This window comes from Hyaena hyaena, unplaced genomic scaffold, assembly GCF_003009895.1.
Source record: "Hyaena hyaena isolate Hyena2069 unplaced genomic scaffold, ASM300989v1 scaffold_311, whole genome shotgun sequence".
Lineage (NCBI taxonomy): Eukaryota > Metazoa > Chordata > Mammalia > Carnivora > Hyaenidae > Hyaena > Hyaena hyaena.
The window spans coordinates 1,397,239-1,409,361 of record NW_024080944.1 but is presented as its reverse complement, the minus strand read 5'-3'; the positions used below and the strand labels follow the sequence as shown (position 1 = coordinate 1,409,361).

Sequence of the window (12,123 nt, the reverse complement as noted above, 5' to 3'; positions counted from 1 at the left end):
TTTTGAGAGGTGGGGGGTGAGGGCAGAGAGAGGGAGAGAGAATCTCAAGCAGCTCCACACTATCAGCGCAGTGCCCAACATGGGACTCCATCTCACAATCCATGAGATCACGACCTGAGCTGAAATCAAGAGTCAGACGCTTAACTGACAGAGCCACCCAGGTGCCCCAGGAATTCTACTCTTAAATCTCAAGGAATATGAATAGGATCCAAGCATGTAATCCAGAGCAGCTATTGCCAAAATACCTTTCCTCTGTCATAGCCAACAATTCCATTCCTTACCCTCTCCCCCCAAATAGTGTGCTCTCCCCCCCACCCATTCCCTCCCTCCTTCTCCCTCTCCTACATGATGCATCTGAACACACTCATGCCCCCTGCTCTCCATTGCCTCTTAGATTCTTTCTCCTTGCGACCTACCCATGTGGCTTATACCACTTCCCTTCCTCTCCCACCCCCCTGGCTCTGCAGTGGAAGTCCCAAAGATCTGGTGTGGACCCCGCAAGCTCTTCTCCACAGTTGGGTGTGGGTGGATGGGAGGAACTGAGCAGCTAAGCGGCACCACATTTAGCAACGGGGAGGAGGACGGGGAAAAGCTGGCGACACTCCTGTGTGTGAAGGGTTGCAGATTTTTTCACCCTCCTCACAAATGCACAAGAGAAGATGCGGCACTTTCATGTCTCTAAAATAGTTTTTGTGTTTCTGATAAGCCTCTAACCACTGAAGGGAGAGAAAAATGTTCCGGCACACAATTTAAACAGACATTTTAAGTAAATAGTCCATCTCTGGAGGTGAAACATGCTTAGTCTCTTAGGTATCCATCTGCATCCTCCTCTTCTGTCTCTTCGAGATGGTGTCTGGGGTTTCGGTGGAGTTGTGGCTAACAGACCCTGCAGGGACAGAGAAAAGACAGGACCCTCGGGTGCACGCGGAATCTTGTGCCTCTTTGCTGATTTCTGCTGTGGGTGGGTGGTCTGGACGCTTCCTGGGTTGTATCAGATCCATCCCTGGGAGTTCTGTAAGCTTGCTGAGGCTGTCACTACAGTACCTAAGGTCTGGTCCTGCCTGCCTTGGAAGGCCTGCTTCTGCTCCCTGATGACTCAGTCTCTGCTCTGGCTGCTGCTACAGACCCCACATCCTCCATCTGGCTCTTGCCTAGGGTGTCCACCCCCAGGCTCACTGCTGATTCACCTTTTCCTTGGCCTATGTGTGGAGGCCTGCTGGCTCTCGACTCAGCTACTTTCCAGGCCTCTTCTCTGGAACAGATGGGTATTCCTTGGTCTAATTTATCCCATATTGGTCCTGGAGGCAGCCCAGGAAATCATATTTTGCTTCTCTCCCAGCGGAATCATGCTATGCTGTTGAGTTACACCTTGAGGTAGCCACTCCCGGGGTGATGCCAACCAACCCTCAAGGCCAAGTACCCTCAGAGTCCCAAAGACGAAGTCTTCAAAAACCCCTAGCCTTTCCCCCACCCACCTCACAAAACTTGCTTGGGGGGGAACCAAGAGAAGAGAGATTAGGCTCACCTCTGAGGCCTATGCTACCTCTCTTCCCCTTTTTTCCTAGATAGTCCACTAGAATTGATAGGGTGGGCATTCCTCTTTCTCTTCCTGTTTACTCTAGAACTTCCCTACCTAAGAACTCTATGATCAAGATGCCTTTTGATATGTTAACAAAAGAGAGAAGAGAATATAGAATATCTTTTCTCTTTTACAAAGTCTAGAAGTCTAGTTTTTAAGATAAACTGGCTGAAAAATTCAAAAATCTTATTTGGAAACAGACACCTAACTTTTTCTTTCTTTTATTCTCTTTTTCTTTCTATTCCTCCTATAACATGTCTAGCTTCCCTGAACAGCTGGAAATCTCTGAAAGTATGGGGGTGGAGGGAGGCCAGCATAAGGAAATATAAAAGAAAACAGTATGTTTGGCTATTTCAAAACTATATTATCACCATTTTATACAATGATAATTTTTTCATGCCACATGTCATATTCTAATGTGGTTATTCCACTGAGGCCTGCAAGGCTGAGACCGCGGCCCTGTGGGTAGACCGCATCTGTCCAGTGAATGGCCGGAAGAAGACGTAGGTTCTCAGACAGGAAACCAGACTCTGAGGGCAAATCTTAACAGAGAGGAGAAAGGGCTCTTTGCTATCCTTGAACTCACAGGGACCTCAGGACAAGGACGCTCCTCCCATTTTCTCTCAAATGGGGTCAGGCCAGGACTTGCAAAGGGAGACTTCTTTGTAGGGCTGAGCTTCTCTGACCCTATAATTTGAAAGTTTGGTGTGCTAACTAACATGTTTTTAATGGGAGGGCCAACATACGGTTATCAACTTTTTATTCTGCAAAGCAAAATGTTAGAAACAAGCCACTGTTTATATCACCAATATTTATTTTTATTTTTTATTTATTTTTAAATGTTTATTTATTTTTGAGAGAAACTGCGAGAGACAGTGTGAGAAAGGGAGGGGCAGAGAAAGAGAGGGAGACACAGAATCCGAAGCCAGCTCCAGGTTCTGAGCCCGAGGGAGATCATGACCTGAGCCAAAACTGGATGCTTAACTGACTAAGCCACCCCGGAGCCCCATTAATGTTTTTTTTAAAAGGACTTTTAATACCCAAAAAGTTGGTGATTTTGTTTTAAGGAAGGCATCATTTATTGACAAGAGAGAAAGCCACTTCAGATGCCTGGAATGGCATGGGGAAAAGTCACTGAACAGAGACAGGAAAGGGAAACAGGCAGTGTCTAGTCCAGAGGTGGTAATTATACTTCTTTGCCGACAGGATTTGCACAGGGACCACCAGGGAGCAGGATTGAAAGGAAGTCAGACCATGTCATGGAGAACCCTGAGTGACAGAGTGAGAAACTAGAACGTCAGCTTTGAGAGAGCTAGAGTTTCTGACTGTTTCATGAGAAGGGAATTGCCAGGAAGAACACCATGTTTGGGAAACTGAAGCTAAAGGTTTTGTGCAGCCTCTGACTAAATGACTGCATTTTGAGGCAGAGGGGCTAGACGAAGGGAAGGCATTTTGGAGAGAAAGGATGGAACCCATCCCAGGCTTTGGCTGAAGTGTAACACTTCACGAGAGATGAACGGGGCACCTTCCCTCTGTTGGTTATTTTTTCTGTTGGGTGCCACGGCAGGGCTGATTTTAAAGGGTGCCACAGATAGTTCTAATAACTTAATAGATATGCACAGGGTAGGTTTTAACATTTTAGACAATTCCTGTCTTATTCTGTACAGAGCTTAGTTCCTACTGATGCTCTCTTTCTGCCTTGGTTCATCCTAATATCTGATATGCCTTGCACTTTTCCTTTGGATCACTTACCATAGCCAATAATCATTTCATTAATGTCAGCATTTCAGTAATGTTTGTTTCCTCTACAAAACCGTAACGTCCCTAAGAACAAGGTCCATGTATCTCCTTCACTATTGTACCTAAGCCCCAAGCATGAGGCCCAATTTATGACAGGTACTCAATAAATATTTACTGACTGAGTAAATGAGCAAATGAATAAATGAATTTACCTCTAGGAAGAATGACTGGAATCATTCTCATCAAGTTCACTTTACTAAGTGCCTTTCTGTGTGGGCTCCTGGATTACGTTTTGTGACAGAGTGAGGTTCTTGAAGGCCGCAATCAAACACAGACGAATAATGGATCCAGTGATCCCTGCTACAGGAAGTGGTCTTGGTGGTTCCCGGCAGCCTTCTTTCCCCAGATAGTCTTCCTGAGTCAGGGTGCTGGTGTGGCGCCACCTGTTGGGTAAAACAGAAAATCCAGATTTTTACACAATCCCTTCTCTCTTTACAAATAAACATATTGTTGTCCTTTCTAACTTTTGCTGATCCAGGATCTTTCCTGGAATTTTACAATTTTCTGAAAATTTTAAAGTTTATTTTTGAGAGAGAGAAAGAGAGGGAGAGGGAGAGAGGGAGGGAGGGAGAGAGGGAGGGAGGGAGAGAGAAAGAGAGAACGAGAGAGAAGGAGTGGGGAAGGGGCAAAGAGAGAGGGAGACAGAGGATCTGAAGGCGGCTCTGTGGTGCAGAGCCTGATGTGGGGCTCAAACCCATGAACCATGAGATCATGACCTGAGCTGAAGTTGGATGCTTCACCAAATGAAGCCACCCAGGCACCACCCCTCTCATTTCTTGCATTTTTAAATTTGATTTAATTTCATCAGCTAAACTTACTATTTTCTTACCTTTTATCTATTAAATTATGGCTTTATTTAATGCCATTGTCTACACTTCAGATAAGTGAATCTTCTCTATTAAATTGTAGTCCAATATCTGTTATATGAATGTAGTCAGGGAACGGAACAATTAATAAAATTACCTCCCGTGTTCTGCATGAGTCACTTGCAGACACAGATATTTGTGATAGAAATACATTCTATAATGATGGTGTGGTGACACTTTGATCAATAAAAGATTATAGAAAAGAAACTTCAAGAACATGAAGTTCCTTAGCCATTATTGTAAACATCTGTTATCATGCTGGAAAATCATGAACAGAATGGTTAACAGAATCCTGGCCGAATATGTTACCAATTATGTTTCATAGGGACATATATATATTTTTTTTTTAAATTTTTTTTTTAATGTTTTATTTATTTCTAGGAGAGAGAGAGAGAGAGAGAGACAGCGTGAGCAGGAGAGGGTCAGAGAGAGATGGAGTCACAGACTCTGAAACAGGCTCCAGGCTCCGAGCTGGCAGTCAGCACAGAGCCCGACGTGGGGCTCGAACCCACGAACCGCGAGATCATGACCCAAGCGAAAGTCGGACGCTTAACCGACTAAGCCACCCAGGCGCCCCGGGACATATATATTTTTAAACATTATGTCAAATACATATGCACACCTTGGCCTATTCATCCATTCTAGGAGAAATTCTTGTTGACTTCGTGATGTTGAGTTCCCTGATTTCTTTTGAGTGGTTTTATTATGACAGTGTTAAGATGGAATTGTTGGCTTGCTTATCTCTACTTCTGGAGAGATTTAAAAAATCTTTTTTACTTTTTTATTATTGTTTTTTAATGTTTATTTATTTTTGAGAGCAAGAGAGAGACAGAGTGCAAGGAGGGGAGGAGCAGAGAGAGAGGGAGACACAGAATCTGAAGCAGGCTCCAGACTCTGAGCTGCCAGCAGAAAGCCCAAACAGGGCTTGAACTCACGAAATATGAGATCATGACCCAAGCTGAAGTCAGATGCTCAACCAACTTGAGCCACCCAGGTGCCCCGACCAAACTCTTTTTTAAAAGTATTTTAAAAAGTATTTTAACGTATTTGACCACAAAATCTATTTAATAACTTTTAATATCTAAGTCTTCCTCATTGCTAATTGCTTTCAGAATTTTTCTCATCTTTTCTTGTTTGCTTTTTTTTCAGGATGAACTATTAGAATCACCTGTCATTTCTCAAAATGCAATGAATAGAATTTTGTTTTTTTTAAATATATATATATTTTTTAATTTATTTCTAGGAAAGAGAGAGAGACAGCGTGAGCAGGGGAGGGTCAGAGAGAGAGGGAGACACAGACTCTAAAATTGGCTCCAGGCTCTGAGCTGGCAGTCAGCACAGAGCCCAACGCAGGGCTCGAACCCACGAACTGCGAGATCATGACCCAAGCGAAAGTCGGACGCTTAACCGACTAAGCCACCCAGGCGCCCCCAATGAATAGAATTTTGATTTACCCCTTACATCTTATTCAACAAGTATGAATGTATGTATGTCTGTCTGTATTTTTAAAAGATGCTATTTATTAAGTAATCTCTACACCCAATGTGGGTCATGAACTTACAACCTCAAGATAAAGAGCCACATGCTTTACTGACTGAGCCAGCCAGTCACCCCTCAATAAGTATTTATTAATAATTTATATAAAGGAGCTAATCAATGTTGACAAAATAATAATGGCAGTAACATTTGTAAGTCTTTATTTCCTTGCATTTGCAAAGCGCTGTAAATGTACTAGGGGCACCTGGGTGGCTCATTTGGTTAAGTGTCTGGTCTGACTCTTGATTTTGGCTCAGCTCATGATCTCACCATCCTGAGACAGAGCCCATCATCAGGGTCCCATGCCCTGCTTAAGATTCCCTCTCTCCCTCGGCCTCTCCCCCACATGCTCCTCACCCTCTCTCTCTCTCTCTCAAAAAAAAAAAAAATTATTGTTCATCAAGAAGTTTCAGAATACTTGAAAAGAAGATAATTAAGGCAGGTGTAGAGAGGGGGGAAATCTTGTCAATGTAAACCCAGGGGGGAACAGGCTGGTTGATTATAAATAGGATTCAGAATCTCTTTAATTCAAATCAGAAAATTGAAGTTCTATAAGAGGTCAAGGCAGAAATTGGGGAAAGGACTCATGGGCTGAGAAAGTCACACACTCTAAGAGGAGATTCAAGTATGAGAAGGTGATGGGTTAACATCTCAGTGGAGGGCATCCTGGGCCCTGGGGTCATGTTCCATGGATTTGAGATAGCAGCTCTGTAACTGGGTTGCATACACTGTCTTTATAGGAAGATAGGGAAAAAAGTTTGGGCATGATAAAGTAAATCAACCACGCTATTAAACGCTAGAGTTAAATATAAGTTGTATGACCATCATTATAATTTGTGTTTCTTATTTATTCTATTGGTTAAATTAAGAGATTTTAATTAGAAACTAATATGATATAATTAAATTTGTAAACAGAATTTGTTAAGTGAATTTGATTTCTTACATCAATAGACTTTTTTTTACATTTATTTATTTTTGAGAGAAAGAGCACGAGAGAGTGCAAGTTGGGGAGAGGCAGAGAGAGAGAGAGAGGGAGACAGATGATCCAAAGCAGACTTGGTACCTTCAGCATAGAGCTCGAACTCATGAACCGTGACATCATAACCTGAACCGAAGTCAGGCACTCAATGACTGAGCCACCCAGGTGCCATAACATCAATAAGTTTTATTTGATGTATTTATTACTTTTTGATGGATTTAGCAAGATTTTTTCCTAGTTAATGTCTTTTACAATTTTTTAAAGTTTTATTTTAATTCCAGTTAGTTAACATACAGTGTCATTTCATCTCAGGTGTGTAATATAGTGATTCAACACTTCCATACAACAGCTGGTGCTCAGCACAAGTGTGTGCACTCCTTAGTCCCCATCACCTGCTTCACCCATTCTCCCACCAACCTCCCCTCTGGTAACCATCAGTTTGTTCTCTAAGTTAACAGTTTGTTTCTTGGTTTGCTCTCTCTCTTTGTCCTTGTTTTTTTTTTTGTTTGTTTCTTTTTTAGTTTGTTTCTTAAATTCAGCATATGAATGGAATCATATGGTATTTGTCTTTTCTGACTTTTTTCTCTTAGCATTATGCTCTCTAGCTCCATCCATGCCATTGCAAATGGCAATACTTCATTCTTTTTTAAAGAATTTCTTTTAGAGAGTAAGCAGGGGAGAGGGGCAAAGGAAGAGAGAGAATCTTCAGCAGTCCCCATGCTTAGCACAGAGCCTGACAAGGGGCTTGATTCCATGACCCTAGGATCATGCCCTGAGCCAAAATCAAGATTTGGATGTTCAACCAAAAGAGCCACCCAGGCACCCCAACATGCCATTCTTTTTTATGGCTGAATAATATTCCACTGTATATATCTACCACATCTTTATCCAGTCATCAATTGATGGACACTTGGAATGCCTCCATTTCTTGGCTATTGTAAATAATGTTGCTATAAACACAGGGGTGCATGTATCCCTTTGAATTAGTGTTTTTTGGGGCACCTGAGTGGCTCAGTTGGTTAAGCATCTGACACTACATTTAGGCTCAGGTCATGACCTCACAATTTGTGAGATGGAGCCATGCATTGGGCTCTGTGCTGATAGCATGGATCCTGCTTAGGATTTTCTTTCTCCCCCTCTCTCTCTGCCCCTTCCCACTCTCTTTAAAAATAAATAAATGAACATTTGAAAGTATTTTGTATTTTTTGGGCAAATACACAATAGTGCAATTGCATAAGGCAGTTCTATTTTTAACTTTTTGAGGAATCTCCATACTGTTTTCCAGAATGGCTGCACCAGTTTGCATTCCTACCAAGAGTGCACTGGCGTATCTTTTTCTCCACATCCTCACCAACACTTGTTGTTTCTTGTGTTGTTGATTTTAGCCATTTTGACAGGTGTGAGGTGATATATCATTGTATTTGATTTGCATTTCCCTGATGGTAAGTAATAACGAACATCTTTTCATGTGTATATTGGCCACCTGGATGTCTTCTTTGAAGAAATGTCTGTCGGTGTCTTCTGCCTATTTTTTTAAATTGGATTATTTGTTTTTGGGGTATTGACTTGCTTAAGTTCTTTGTATATTTTGGATACTAACCCTTTTTCTGATATGTCACTTGCAAATATCTTCTCCCATTCTGTGGGCTGCATTCTAGTTTTGTTGATTGTTTGGATTTAACAAGATTTGTTTGTTAAATTTATAACTGTTTTCTGAGGTAACTGAAATGCCTGAGAGGATTTGACATTAAATTTGTAAATGTTGTTTTAGGGATGCCTGGGTGGCTTAGTCATTTAAGTAGGATGACTCTGGCTTTTGCCTCAGGTCGTGATCTCACAGTTCATGGGTTTAAGCCCCATGCCGGGCTCTGTACTGACAGTGCAGAGCTTGCTTGGGATTCTCTCTCTCCCTCTCTCTCTCTTTGCACCGCCCCCCCCGCTCACACTAGCTCTCTCTCAAATAAATTTTTAAAAATTTTTGTAAGAAAAACTTGTAAATGTTGTAAATGTTTTAGGGTTTTAGTTAGGTCAATTTATATAAATAGTTATTAGGAGAATATCACCTCTCTCAAGGGTGAGAGAAAATAATTATTTTTATACTTTTGAACATATATATTTATGAATATATGTAAACTATGTTCACGAGTGACTTAAAGCTTATTTTTCTAACTTAAATGAACTAAACATTGATTCAGACAAACGTTAACGTGTGTATTTCTTTCGGTGCTCCAAAATCTACTTTGGACCCTAAAAACTCAATTGTAGTAAGCTACCCAACTCATCTTGGTTTTCTGGGGACTGCTTTGGTTTTAAACCTGGGAAACTTGGGAAACTGGGGCAGGAGGTCACTGTTATTGGCAGACAACCCTCTGACCTTCACAAGAGCCCTGTGGCAAACTAGTGTGAACTCTGTGTGCAGGGTTATTGTTCCCATTGGCAGAGGCAGCAACTGGGCTCAGACGTTAGTTTGGTTTACAATCAATTCACCTTTCTCACGTCCTTTTTCCACTTAATGTGATTGGTTGATTTATTTCTGAGGTCTTTCCTCCCTCCTCAGTGGAGAACTTGGTTTCTTCTTTCTAGAATACATGAGTTTTATTTTCACCGGGAGGAGCCGTGGTCTAGGATTAACTTCAGCATAATCCCTACAATAGCTCTGTAAAGACATTCAGGGGGATTGCTTTAGTCTTTGTAAGATGGGTAGAAATAAAAGTTATGGAGATGTTCAGTGCATGGATTACTGCACATTTTAAAAATAATTTTGTTTGCTGATTATTTAATATATGTGAGTACTTATAGTTAACTTTTTAAAAAGTTTTTGCTTATTTTGAGAGAAACAGAAACAGTGTAAGTGGGGGAGGGGCAGAATAAGAGGGGGAGAGAGAATCCCAAGCAGGCTCCCCACTGTCAGCACAGAGCTCAGACTGTGAGACCGTGACCTGGGCTGAAACCAAGAGCCAGATGCTTAACCAACTGAGCCACCCAGGCGCCCCAGTACTTCATTCTTTCATACGGATGAATAATATTCTGCAGTGTGGTGATACCATATTTTATTTATCCTTTCATCAGCTGATGGGCATTTGGATTGTTTACACTTTTTTGGCTAGTATGAATTATGCTGACGTGAACACTGGTATACAAGTCTGTGTGTGGATATATACACTTTGATTTCTTTTGAGTATTTACTTAGGAGTGGAATTGCTGGGTCCTCTAGTAACTCTATACTTAATATTTTGAGGAAATTCCAGACTGTTTCCAAAGAGGTTGCACCATTTTACATTCCTACTAGCAGTGCAAAAAGGTTCCAATTTCTCTACATGCTCCCTAAATCTTGCTAATACTTCTTTTTTTGTTGTTTTTTGTTTTTTTGTTTTATTATAGCCATCTACTGGGTGTAGGTGGTATCTCATTGTGGTTTTGATCTCCATTTCCCTGATGGTTAGTAGTGTTGAGCATCTTTTCATGTGCTTATTAGCCATCTGTATACTTTCTTTGGAAAAATGTCTGTGTAGATCATTGGTCCATTTAAAAATTGGGTTATGGGGGCACCTGGGTGGCTCAGTTGGTTAAGCATCCGACTTCGGCCCAGGTCATGATCCCACAGCCCATGGGTTCGAGCCCCGTGTCAGGCTCTGTGCTTACAGCTCAGAGCCTGGAGCCTGCTTCAGATTCTGTGTCTCCCTCTCTCTCTGCCCCTCCCCTGCTTGCTCTCTGTCTCTCAAAATAAAATAAAGACACAAAAAAATTTTAAAAATTAGGTTATGTATCTTTTTATAATTGAGCTGTAACTGCACTTTATATATTCTAGATATGTCCCTTATCAGATATATGATTTTAAAGTATTTTCTACCATTCTGAGGGTGCTTTTTTCATTTTCTTGGTGATATCCTTTAAAGCACAAAAGTTTTTAATTTTGACAATGTCCAGCTGATCTATTTTTTTCTTTTTTTTAAAAATTTTTTAATGTTTTATTTATTTCTGAGAGACAGAGAGGGACAGCATGAACAGGAGAGGGTCAGAGAGAGAGGGAGATACAGAATCTGAAGCAGCTTCCAGGCTCTGAGCTAGCTGTCAGCACAGAGTCCGACACAGGGCTCGAACCCACAAACCGTGAGATCATGACCTGAGCCAAAGTCAGATGCTTAGCTGACTGAGCCACCCAGGCACCCCTATTTTCTTCTTTTGTTGCTTTTGTTTTTGGTGTCATATTTAGGATATAATTCACTTTTAAAAGTTATCATGATATGAAAGTAGTATTCATTATGTTATAAAAATGAATACATGCTTTTTGTGTATACATATTTGATATAACATACTATGTATTTTATATTGTAAGAATGTTTTATAATTTTATAGTTTATAAAATTTTATATTTTACATAATACATATATTTTGCATATATACAAAATAGTGTCAATATCTTGAATTTATATATACACACTTAGTGACCAGAAATCCAGAAAACAAGGTGTGACCTTAGCAGGCCATTGAAGAAGAGAAGAACTTTCTTTCTTTTTCTTTTTTCCATTTAGTAGGTTACTATTCATTATTAAAGAGTATATTTAAGGAACAGCCAAATGGAAGAGACACTTAGGGCACGAGAGGGGAGAAGGACCTGAAGCTTGCATGCTGCCCTTGGACACCTGCCAGTCTCCCTGCATGTCCGCGTTCGCCAGCCTGGAACCTCTCCAAGTTCTGTGCTTTTGGGTGTTTTTGTTCGTTTGTCTGTCTGTCTGTTTGCTTGCCAGAGAGGCATCTTCTATCTGGAGCAGTTGCTAAAGAAGTTGGAGGAGGAGGGATGGGATTAAGGGGATGGATTTTATCCATATGAATGGCAACACTGTTACAACAAGAACATGAAAATTTGAGAAAACTTTTGTGAGCTTCTGTGATATGAAAACAGTTTTCACCTGGAAGAGGGTTAAGCCCAGGAAGCACCACAAAGAGGTTTTCTAAAATTATAGAGGAGAAATTCATAGCTTTACTCAAAAGTACCATCAGATTTGGTGAATTCTTTAAAACCAGAATTGGTGGAAATTCGTTTTTCTTAGGACTGGACACTATCTGTCTCAGTTACATTGAATCCACAATGAGAAAAGAGAAACTTATAGAAAAGGTTGGCACGAGAACCTGAGCTACGTTATCTTGTATATGGTGTAGCTTTTTATCTGGGGTATTGGAATTTCGTTTCAATTAAACTTTGTTTTTTGAAACCTGGCTACAGATAGTTATTACCTTTGAAATTCTTAACTAAGAACTCATTAAAATATCGGTAATGTCCTGTGTTTTCCTGGATGAGGAAATTAAATGAAAGACATTTAAAGATCTGTTAAGAGACTTAGATGAAAGTGGAACTGGAAATC

The 12,123-nt window shown here is 40.9% G+C and overlaps 1 protein-coding gene across 2 annotated transcripts in view; it reads right to left on the bottom strand.

Moving 5' to 3' along the window:
* Positions 1-782: 782 nt before the first annotated feature.
* Positions 783-12,123, bottom strand: part of ZBTB38 (zinc finger and BTB domain containing 38) — a 158,288-nt gene continuing 146,947 nt past the window's right edge. The window contains exons 7-9 of one of the 2 annotated variants that reach the window (XR_005531129.1): positions 11,404-11,535; positions 3,532-3,762; positions 783-886 (exon numbers count right to left, since the gene is read on the bottom strand). The gene's annotated coding sequence lies outside the window, so the exon portion shown is untranslated. The remainder of the gene's footprint in view (positions 887-3,531; positions 3,763-11,403; positions 11,536-12,123) is intronic. The other variant, XR_005531127.1, reaches the window with a different exon arrangement.